At 42.0% G+C, this 12,287-nt stretch overlaps 1 protein-coding gene across 1 annotated transcript in view; it reads right to left on the reverse strand.

Annotated features, from left to right (window-relative positions):
• Window positions 1–12,287, reverse strand: part of LOC138762031 (G-protein coupled receptor 39-like) — a 113,410-nt gene that overhangs the window by 2,281 nt on the left and 98,842 nt on the right. The window lies entirely within an intron of this gene.

Genomic DNA, 12,287 nt, shown 5'->3' on the forward strand with positions numbered 1-12,287 from the left:
ATTTATTCAAAATGGAATAATTTGTCGAATTTGTTTGTTGGTTTAATTTGCTAGTATACTGTATATCTTCAGATGGTGTTGCAAGCCCAAAATAGTCAACCTTCTCCATGGATAGCAGCAGTGGGCTCAAAAATACCCCTCTCCTCTAATTCTATAGCCTATTGCTGCAATGTTATCATTGCACCATCACTTGTAATTGCAGGATAAAGAATTGAGGGCGAGTATCTTCAGCTTCAGAAGAATCAGAATTTATGGTATTTTTTGTTGCTATTGATTTTGCATTGTTTTCAAAAGTTTTAAATAGAGTTTTAAACAATTATTGTCATGGACAAGTCGCAAAATTTGTTGTTTTGAGGCAGTGCTACAGTGCAAACATTCATATATACTGTAATGGATAAATATTGGGAGGAAAGACAAAGGAGGGAAAACCCAACCCACCAATTTTCCCTTGCAACCGTGCCTGCCTGTCCCGCATCGGACTTGTCAGCCACCAATGAGCCTGCAGCAGACGTGGACATACCCCTCCATAAATCTTCGTCCGCGAAGCCAAGCCAAAGAAGGCTAATTGGCGTGCATCTTGGCGCCTCACAGTTCGGCGGGCAGCAACCTCCTTTGAAGAAGACCGCAGAGCCCACCTCACTGACAAAAGACAAAGGAGGAAAACCCAACACCCAACCCCAACCTATCAATTTTCCCTTGCAACCGCTGCAATCGTGCCTGCCTGTCCCGCATCGGACTTGTCAGTCACCAACGAGCCTGCAGCAGACGTGGACATACCCCTCCATAAATCTTCGTCCGCGAAGCCAAGCCAAAGAAGATACTGTTACCATGTTTTTTTTCCCAGTGGTTCAAAGATTGAAAAGATGAAAAAGATCAATTTCATATCTACCACGGTTTAGTTTGGTTGGTATAAGACCATAAAGAAATGTGAACTGATCACTATTGTCAGAATCATAAGGTGGCATAAAAATATATAAAAGATTTTCTGAAGTCACTAATATTCAATAGTAAATGGCAAACATTGTTCAAAAGTCTTGACCACAAACAAGTACAATTTTTTCTTTATTAATAGATTTCATTATTAAATATATTTTCAGTTTGACAGAACATTTTACAAGCTCTCCATATAAATATATTTGAAAACCTGAAAACAGTAAAGGAAAAAAGTAAAGTAATAATTTCGAGCTTTTATTAAAACGGCTTTAATGGTATATCCTGATAAAGCACCAAATATATCCTTCATGTAAATGTGACTACCTAGTAGAGTATAAATGGAAGCCAGTAAGCTGTTCTGAGTGAACTTCACCCAAACTGCTGTTACAGAAGGCTGCATAGTGCTTTCATTCATTCTTCCTTCTGAAGTCCAATTAGATTCAGCCGACCCTGTCTACTTCAACCCACCTCACACTGAGCGAACAATGCAGAAGAAGATGGGTGAGCTCTGTTCATTTATGATTCCTGATGAAAGCTCATGACAGTGAAAGTAAAATCTTCAGTTTCCACTAAAAGCAATCAGATGCCAAATTTGTCTCAGCTGGTAATCTGATGTCACTTTGCATCAGAGGCTGACTCCTCTGCCAGACTGAGTGCCTTGTGGATTTAACTCAATTGCAGACCAGTGCTCTGTGGCTTTAGCTTCGCTGCAGGATTGAGGGATTTGGGAGCAGTGACTCAGGTGACTCATTCATTCGAAGAGTAGGCTGCTGGCTTCTGACTGTTGGATTAATTGGCCAAGTAAATTGCCCCTCAGGTGGAGGTGAGTGGTGAATTTGGAGAAATTGATGGGAAAGTGGGACGAGCAAAATGTGAGCTTCCTGTTACAGGTGACTGATGGTTGGCATGGGCTTGGTGAGCCAAAAAGGCTGTTTCCATGACAAAAGATCCATTACTGTGTTCCTTCTTTGGTCAGTTCCATCCAAAACAAAATATCTATTTTAGACATTTGCTGCATGTGATGTAATTGCTGATTGCAAGAATGCTACGTTGGTCCAGGAAATGCATTTTTCACTGTAAAAGTAGGCATTTGCCCATAGGGAACTTTAGAACATCCCCATGGAATGAGCTCTCTAAATGCTGGTTAGTTTTTTTGCCTTGATCTCACACTGAACAGTGAGTTCAGATAGTTCCCCACTTTAATTGGGCAGATTTTCCTCCTGAGAAATCATAGCAATTCTGTGTGGAACTGCCAGCATTTCCTAATCCAACTCTCAGGAAATTTGGGACATGGGAGAGATAACAATAAACATATTTGATTATTTTGAAGTGTTTAGTGGTGTTTTTAATGTTACGAAACATTATACCAAATTAAAGTTGTTGTAGCATTCCTTGAAGGATTAAAAGTTTTTGGATGTTTGATTGTCCACAAACTTTCATTATCTTTAAAAATGTTGACAACCTTTAATCCTGGGGTGTGAATTAGTCACACATCAAAGTAATTCTGTGGGTAGGTTTACTATTTACTATCTAAGGACTAGGTTCTTCATTAAACCCTGTAAATCAATCTCATTGACAAAATTTCCGCAAAGATTTACTCCATATAAGTGAGGAGCTAATTGACAAAGGAATGGCAAAGTTGCAAAATGAGGACCAATGTAAGTGTTTTTATGGAGGGCTTCCGTTTCAGTGCCAGCTCCACCTGTTTAGAAAAATTGGAATTTACCTTTTCATAGAGTTTATAGAGCCCTAAAAGGCTGCTCCAGCATCACTTTTATGCGGTACGGCACCTCAGTGCATCCACAGGAGACACTGTAGGCGGGGCGACTGTTGCAGTGGCACCGCCTGTCAACATGACAGCATAAATATGCAGCGAGCAATGGCCGTCTTCATCACCCATAATCCCCCATACAGCTGGAACTGCTCTGGGAAATGCAGAGCAGTTCCAGCTACATGTAGGATTATTTTAACAGAGTCGACCTTTGATCATTCTTAGAGACCAGGACCGCGGGAGATGAGAACTACCGCACTCTCTCACTGACCCCTGGCTGCTTAGCTCTCTCTTGGGGACGGGATGACTGGTGGGGGAGGGAAGGTGGCACCCCAACAAAATTTAGGCTGGTTGGCTGGAGGGGGGGAGCAGAGTTATCCATGAGCGTGATGGAAGGCCGTTTACCTCACCTCCTTCCTACCGCACCCCAGCTGACAGGTGAAACATTGCTGATGGGAGTTGATGAATCCTAACCACATGATTTAGGTTGGTTGGTTGGATGGAGGGGGGAAGCAGATTCATAGTTCAGTTGCCACCAGCCAGAACAGAAGAGCAGAGTTCCTGGGGATGCATACCAGCTCTACCTTATGTCCAGTGCACCCTCTCAGCACCACCTCTCCAGCGTGTGAAGCTGACAGAGTGCTCCTCCTTGGGCTTGCCTTCCATTTCTTATGCTGACCCCTGACTATAGAGTTCTCTCTTAGGCTGACTGGTGGGAGGGTGGGGGGTAAGAGAATATGGGGAGAGGGATTGTTAGAGACCAGGACTGTGGCATGAAGTCAGCACAAAATTGGTGACCAGGCGTGCACCCCTGAGAGGAAGCGACCCCCCCCCCCCACACCTTGTGCATGGGGAGGGTGAGTGGGGAGGTGGGGGAAGGGGGAGAACTAATACAGGGAGCAATGACATCAGGGGAGGGCAATTAGACAAATGTTGGCTGGATTACTCAGGCCAGATTCATTTAACAGCTTTGTTAGTTCTGGGTCGCGGGATGACCCTATCATTGCAATGTCATCAGCCTGCACCTAGCAAGCCGCTTGTAGTGGCTGTATATTTATGAAGCGAGGTGGAGTGCTCCACTCCACTGCTGGGACTACTCCCTGGAAGGATCAGAATCAGCATCTTGGAGCCAATCCTGAAGCATTTATGAAGGTAGGGTCAGCAACACGAGGGCAGAGAATCTCTGCCTTTACAGTCAAAACTTTTACACTCCATCCACTTACTAATAAAAATGGTTTTAGTCTCAGGTAAATTTCTTATGAATCCTGGATTTTTAAAAAAATATTTTTTTCAATGTTTACTTCATAATATTTCCTTTGCTCTGTGAAATCTATTGAACAATGTGATAAACAGTAAGTTTCTTAGTTTTTTACTTTGTTATCAAAAGTAAATACATGTATGTGAATTGGATTGTTTCCCAAAACTAGCAGGAAAGATTGCCCAAAAATACATTGTAATGAAGTTATTGGAACAGGATTCAAAGGTCTGGGTCATCAGGATCTAGGTAAAATGCCTTCAGAGCAGTTTAACTAAATACTGTAGATCTAGAATAAAATAATAAACATTAAGAATCATTAAGATTGCTCAGTTTCCTAATATTTTTCAGGGAAGGAAATCTCTTCCATTCACCTTATCTTGTGTTCACAATTCAGCAAACTGGTTAGCTGTTAATTACTTTATGAAATGATCCAATAAATTATTCTGGGTGGCATGGTTAGCACAACCTTTTTCAGTGCCAGCGACTGGGTTTCGAATCCAGCACTCTCTGTAAGGAGTTTGTACATTCTCCCTGTGTCTGCTGGGTTTCCTTTGCATGCTCCAGATTCCTCTCATCCTTGCAACTGTACCAGGTTGCGGTGTAAAGGAGTGGCATGGACTCGAAAGCCAGAGGGGCCTGTTACCATGCTGCATGAATAAATTTAAATTTAATTTATTCAGTCCAGAAACTAACAAGGGATGAATAATATGCCACCATCCAGTAAATCAGTTAAAACAATATTCAATTCAAAAACATTAAGTAATTTATAAATTTATATATGTATATTAAGTACTGTAAATAATTGAAAAGCTTTGTCAAATAATTTTGTTCAAATCAATTTTCCAAACAAAAGCACCTATTAATGTCATCAATTTTTTAAACTGCACTACAGATTTATTTTCCGTACTGTAAGGCCTGTTTCCATACTGTAAATTGTTATATGGTTATAATGCCACTATAAAATTAGAAACCCAAAGACCTTTCTTCTTAAATTGTTTTCATAACTTCAGAGTATGTTTGGACAAGAGGATTGAAAACAAATGGGTTTTATTGGTAATGCTGCGATCCCATAAGGCAGGGTTGCATAGTGGAATGCATCCTCTTAGTAACTTCTCAAATTCTGCTCACACGTGTTCAAGTTTTCACATTGTGAAGCAATGGTGGATGTATCCCATTCAAATTCTGCTTACATCTGTGTTCAGTGTCATCAAATAATCTTAAAAGTTTCTAATCAGGGAATGAAAAAAATTTGACACATTGCTGGAGAAACTCATCAGGTCAAACAGCGTACTTTATATAACAAAGATAAAGACATGTAATCAATGTTTAGGGCTTGAGCACCAAGGTATGAGCAAAATGCAGGCAGGTGCCTTAATAAAATAGTGTGGGGAGATGGGCAGGGAGAGTAGAACTGGTCCACAGGCAAGAGGCAATAGGTGGATAAGGGAGGGAGAGCACACCAGAAAACAAGGGGAGAGGAGATAGCTCTATGAATGGAGAGAGAAGGGATGGAGAACCGGAGGAAAGGAAACAGGGATAGGGAAGGGAGGGAGAATGGGGAGTGGTCTAGCAGAAACCAGAGAAGCTGATGTTAATGAAAAACATTGCTAAGAAACATATAAAGAATGGACAAATTATTGATTTCCAATGGAGAACAGAGATAATTTATAGAAATATCCTGAACACAACAAAACTCAATAATTCATGTGCATCAAGCTGAGAAATGGAGCCAGTCGATGGGTTTCCCTTATTTTTGTTCTTTTCTAAGGTGCACAGTTAATCAAAAGAGTTGAGACTTTTGATTAAAAGAGGTGGTGGAAAGGTTGATACAATATGAAGTGAGATTGAGAGGAAGGACGGGCAGTGAAGGAAGCATAAATGTAATCAGTTAGATGGATTGAAATGTGTTTATTTCAAAGCAAGAAGTGTTGGGAATAAGGGACATTGTAATTTGGAATTACAATGTTGTCACCTTTACAGAAACTTGGCTGCTGCAAGGGCAGGATTGGATGATGCAACCATCAGTGTTTAGGTGTGATAAATGGATAGGAAGGGAGATAAAAGAGGTGAGGCAGCAGGATTACTAGGCAAGGACAGTATCACAACTGCAGAGATGATGTTGTGGGGGGATTATCTACTGGGCCAGTGTGGGTGAACATCAGAAACAGGAAATAATGTTTTCATTGAGAGTAGTCTATAGGACCCCAAATAGCCTTTGGGAAACAGAGGAACAGAGAGATAGGCAGATATTGAAATGGTGCACAAATAATAGGATTGTTGTTAATGGAGAATTAACTTCCCAAATATTGACTGGCACTTCCTTATTGCAAGAGGGATAGATCGGGCAGAATTTGATAGGTGTGGACCAAGAAGAATTCCTGCCCAATTATGTGGGCACGCTGACTAGAAGTGAGGCCATGCTGGATCTAATGCTGGGTAATGAACCTGTAATGAACAGACCTCTCAGTGTGGGAGCATTTCATTGACAGTAACCTTTAGCATAGCTATTGACGAGGATAGAAGTAGGCAACATGGTAAAATGTTTAATTGCGGAAGGGTTCATTATGATTGGATTAGACAGGAACTGGGGAGAGTAAACTGGGAACAGATGTTCTTGGGTAAAATTACAGAACTAATGTGGAGGATGCTCAGGGCCAATTGCATATGGTTCTAGAGATAGGGAAAATATGATAGGATATTGGGACCATAGTTGACAAAAAGATGAGGTAGCAAGCTAAGAGGAAGAGGAAGCAAATATAAGGTTTAGGAAGCAAAACTCACAAAGGTCTCATGAGAATTATATGGTTGCCATATAAAGGAACTTATAAAAAGACTTAGGAGAACTAGAACTAGAAGGGGACAGGATTCCTCTTGTCCTCACCTACCACCTCACCCGCCTTTGCTTCCAATATATCCGCCACCTATTACATAATCCCACAACTAGACATATTCTCCTCACCACCTTCCGCAGGGACCATTCCCTCCATGACTCCCTTGTCCACTCCTCCCTCCCAACCAATCATCCCCTTGTAACCACAGGGGATGCTCCACTTGCACCCACACCTCCTCCCTCAGCACCATTCAGGGCTACAAACAGTCATTCCAAGTGAAGCAACATTTCACTTCTGAATCTGCAAGGGTCATCTACTGCATCTGGTACTCCTGTTGTAGCCTCCTCTGTATATGAGAGACTGGACGCAGACTGGGAAATTGCTTTGTTGAACACATTGGCTCTGTCCACCACAATAGGTTGGATCTCCCAGTGGCCTCCTATTTCAGTTCAACATCCCATTCCCTTGCCAACATGTCTGTCCATGGTCTCATGTATTGTCAGATGGAGACCATCCATAAATTGGAGGAACAACACCTCATCTTTCGACTGGGGACCCTCCAAACAGATGACATTAATATCTTCTCTGATTTTTGTTAGAACTCCCCACCCTCTTGCTTCCCCCGTCAACTCTCCATTCCTTGTCTCCTTTCAAACAGACATGATAAATTCTACCTAGTCCCTTATCACATCTAATTAATATCCTTTGTTGGTGTGGATTCCTCTCCATGTATTTGAATTCTGAGACTTTCTGATATATCCTGCTTCTGCATTTTCTGAGTTTTCCTTGAAGAAGGTCAGAAAAGTTGGCGATATACCAGCTGAATTCCTCTAGCCTTTTGATGTTTTTAGAGCTAGAAAAGTGCTCAAGAAGGCCTTGGCAAGTAAAATTAAGGAAAACCTTAAGGCATTCTGCGCATACATGAAGAACAGAATAATGACAAGAATGAAGGTAGGGCTACTTCAGGATAAAGGAGGCAACATGTGCCTGGAGGCAGAGGAGATAAAGGCAGATCCTAAATGAATACTTTTCTTCAGAGATCTTGGTCAGTGGAAAATCAGTATAGAACAAGCTTACGTTCTAGAGCAGGGGTGTCAAACTCAAATTCACGGAGGGCCAAAATTAAAAACTTTGACTAAGTCGAGGGCCGAACTAAATATTTATTGATAATTTTCAACAACATCTGCATGTTTTCTCTTCTTTCAACATATGTAATGCTAAACTTTAGGATATAACTTTAGGAGGATAATGTTACAGGTCAGGAGTAAGTAGCTCAAGTTCACCAAATAGGTTGACCTGAGGGAAACCTATTTGGTCCCTGTGGAGATGTAGTCAGCATTCACAGGCTGTGTCCATTTTGGCCTGCATCAGGACTCAGCATTTCCTGCTCACTCCTCAGGCTCTAGGCCTCTATTCACGCTCGACCCACCATCCCTCTACCTGACCAGTCCTTTACGCAACTTCTACTCACCCCTCATTCCACTCGCTCTGCCTCTACCCACCCTATCCTAAACACGCCCCTCTACTGCCTCTCCCCTCAACCTGTTCCTCCCTCTACCTGTCTCTCACCCTCTAATCGCCCCTCCCCTACTTGCCCTGCCCCTCCCCTTTTACCTCTTCCCTATCCACCCCTCCTTCTACTCATCCCTCCCTCTAACTGCCCCTCGCACCACCCTAACTTCCCCTGCCCATTACTCCTCACCTACACCTTCTGCCCACCCTTGCTTACCCATTCACTCAGGCCCAGCGCGCTGTCGATCAGCCTTTGCGGACAGCCACCATCTCTCTCTTCACGTGCAGGGCCGAACCAGCCGTCCCTGGGGTCCGCGCGGGTGCAAGCGCTGAAGGCCGTGGTGACCGGGAGAAGTGCGCTTGCGCTGTGAAAGGGCCGTCCGGTGCCAGTCGCGCGGGGCTCGCGCTGCCCGGGGGCTGTGCGCAGCCTGCCATGCCCGTCGCGCCGACAGGAAATCACAGGTGCTCGCCCATCCGCCGCACCGCTCGACAGGTGGGAGAAGTGACTGGTTGTGCGGGGAGCCTTCCAACTGGCTTGCCGGCTGATGACATCGACAGACTTCTCGTGTTACAATTTCATGTGTTACAATGGGGAAGGATGTGCAATGAAGGGGGAGGATGGTGGGGGTGACATTACCAAAAAAACAGCATCGGCTCTCGCTGCAGGGCGGGCCACCTCTAATACATTTTTGAAATGATCTCGCGGGCCAAATATAATTATATCGGCGGGCCAGAGTTTGACATGTGTGTTCTAGAGCATGTTGAGGTTAAGAAAGAGGAAGTGCTGGATCGTCTCAAAAAAATTAGTCTCAGAGACCAGATGAGATGTACTTCAAGTTACTACAGAGATTGCTGGGTGCTGGGATCCTGGCTGGCCACAGGGGAAGTGTTGGAGAATTGGGCAAAGGCAAATCTAGTCTACATGTTTTAAAAAGGTAATAGGGAGAATCCTGGGAACTATTGACCAGTGAGTCTTAATTCAATGGTAGGTAAAATATTGGAAAGGATTCTTAGAGACAGGATTTACATGCATTTATAGAAGTTTAGTCTTCTCAGGGATAGTCAGCATGGCTTTTTCAGGGGCAGGTCATGCCTCATGAACCTAATTGAGTTTTTTTAAGAAGTAACAAAAGAAATTGATGAAGATGAGGTGGGATGTGGTGTACATGGATTTTAGTAAGGCATTTGACAAAGTCTCCATGGAAGAGTCATTCAGAAAGTTGTGAGGCATGGGATCCATGAAACCTTGGCTATGTGGATTCAGAAATGGCTTGCCTGCAGAAAGTAGTAGTAGATGGAACATATTCTGCCTGGAGGTCAGTGACTCATGGAGTGATTTGTTCTAGGACCCCTGCTCTTTGTGAATATTATAAATGACCTGAATGAAGAAGTAGAGGGATAATTCAGTAAGTTTGCAGATGACATGAATGCTGGAGATGTTGTGGATAGAGTAAAAGCTTGTTGTAGATTATAATAGGAGAAATAAAGGATGCACAATAGGGCAGAAAAGTGGTAGATAGAGTTCAATCCAAATAAATGTGAAGTGCTGCATTTTGGAAGGTTGAACCTGAAGGCTGTGTATATGGTTAATGGCATGATTCTTAACAGTGTGGAAGAACAGAGGGACCTTGGGGTCCAAATCCAAAGATCTATCAAAGTTGTCGTACAGGTTAATAGGGTAGTTAAGATGGTTGATGTGATGCTGGCCTTCATTAGCCAGGGGATCGAGTTCAAGAGTCATGAGGTAATGTTGCAGCTGGAAAAAACTCTGGTAAGACCACATTTGGAATATTGTGTTCAGTTCTGGTCGCTTCATCACATGAAGGATGTGGAAGCTTTGGAGAGGGTGCAGAGGAAATTTATCAGGATGTTGCCTGGATTGGAGAATGTGTCTTACGATGCAGAGATTTTTTTTGAAAATTTTATTTAATTACACATATGAATCAAAATAAAGCTTTAACATATATTTCTTATTTGAGTATAATAAAAATTAATACATGATGATTTAATTTTTTTCCCCTCTCCCAACCTTTCCCCTCCCTCCAACAACCCAATAGAAAAGAAGGAAAAAAAAGAAAGAAAACATCTGGGTAGTAATTATAAAAACTTACTAAAACTATCAAATAAAATCTAACCTATCTTAATTTTCTTGATTTTAGGAATCAAGTTGGGCGATTACAACTTAATTTCTACAATTTGTAAACATGATTCCCAATTTTTTTTTAAAATTCACATTTGTTAAGTAAATCATCTGTAATCTTTTAAAGTGGTGTCCAACTACCTATTTCAGTATGCGACCTACCCATTCCCAAATACACATCTGATTTCCAAGTTACTGTTTTGAAGCAAGGTTAACAAAACAAGAGTTTTTCTCCTTGGAATGAAGAAGGAAGAAGGTTGAGAGGTGACTTGATAGAGGTGAACAAGGTCATGAGAGGCATTGATAGGGTGGACAGCCACCACCTTTTTTTCCAGGGCGACAGTACCAAAGGACAACTGTATTAGGTGCAGGGATGAAAGTTTAAGGGAGAACAGTGGGTTGCATTGCCAGGGGTGATGGTGGAGTCTGGTACAATAGGGATCTTTAACAGACTCTTAGGCACATTGGATTGGAGAAAAATAAAGGGTTATGGGTATAAGATAGGGCAGGTTTAGATTGCTGGGTAGGTTTATATAGGTTGACATAACATCGTGGTTGAAGGGCCTGCACTGTGCTGTAATGTTCTATGTTCTATGGCTAACTGATATATCCTTTCACCATTTCTTCATTCATTACAACAGAAGTGAATGGTTAAAGCTGCACAAGATAATTAAATAGCATGCTCATCTGCATAATATGTAATTACTCATTTATTAAATGCAAGGTCAATATTTATTGCCCATTTCTAATTACCCTTGAGATATTGCTGTGAGGCACATTCTGATCTCGTGTATTCCTTCTGGTAAAAAATAACCCCCAACTTCAGTTACGCAGGGTATTCCAAAATTTAACCCCAATGATGATGAATGGAAAAATCAAAATGATGAGGTACTTGGTGGAAATTTGCAGGTGGTGATCTCCCCATATGTCTGTTGGTCTTTTTAGTGAAAGAAATCACAGTTTGGAAGGTGCTGAAAGTTTTTATAATTATGACCTGGATGTTTTCTTTCTTTTTTTTCCTTCTTTTCTATTGGATTGTTGGAGGGAAGGGGAAGGATGGGAGCAGGGAAAAATTTTTAAATCACCATGTATTAATTTTTATTATACACGAATAAGAAATTTATGTAAAAGATTTCTTTTGATGCATATGTGAAATTAACAAAATTTTCAAAAAAAATAACCTTGCCTCATAAGACACATTGTCCAATGCAGGCAACATCCTGGTAAATCTCCACTGCACCCTCTCCAAGTAAAAGCAATACATTTTTTCAGATGGCACACATTGCAGCCAAGCTGCATCAGTTGTGAAGGGAGAAAATGGTTTGATGAACCCAATACCAAACAAGTGAACTACTTTTATTTCCTGAGTGTGGCTGGGACGTTGTTCATCCAGACAAGATGGCATTATTCCATAATGTTTCTGACTGGCGCCTTTGACCTGATCTTATAGCTGTAGTGTTTATATGGGTGGTCCAGTTAGATTTCGGACCCATGATGACTACAGGATGTTGTTGGTGGGGATTTGACAATGAAAGTCAGGGGGATTCATGATTACGTTTTCTCTTCCAAGAGATTGTCACTGCCCAGGACTCATGGGACTTATTTATTTCACAAACTGCGAATGCCACTGGCAAAACCAGCAACTATTGCCTGCTATCGACCGACTTTGAGAAGGAGCTGTGGACAATCTCTGAAACTTCTGCAATCCTTTGGGAAAGCTACTCTCACATTATTAGTTAGGGTATTGCAGGATAAATTCAGCAATGATGAATGAATAGTGAACTTGTCGGTGATGGTTTTCCTAGGCAGCTGCGTCCCTTGTTCATTTTTATGGCTGAGGTA

The sequence above is a fragment of the Narcine bancroftii genome, chromosome 4, assembly GCF_036971445.1.
Source record: "Narcine bancroftii isolate sNarBan1 chromosome 4, sNarBan1.hap1, whole genome shotgun sequence".
NCBI lineage: Eukaryota > Metazoa > Chordata > Chondrichthyes > Torpediniformes > Narcinidae > Narcine > Narcine bancroftii.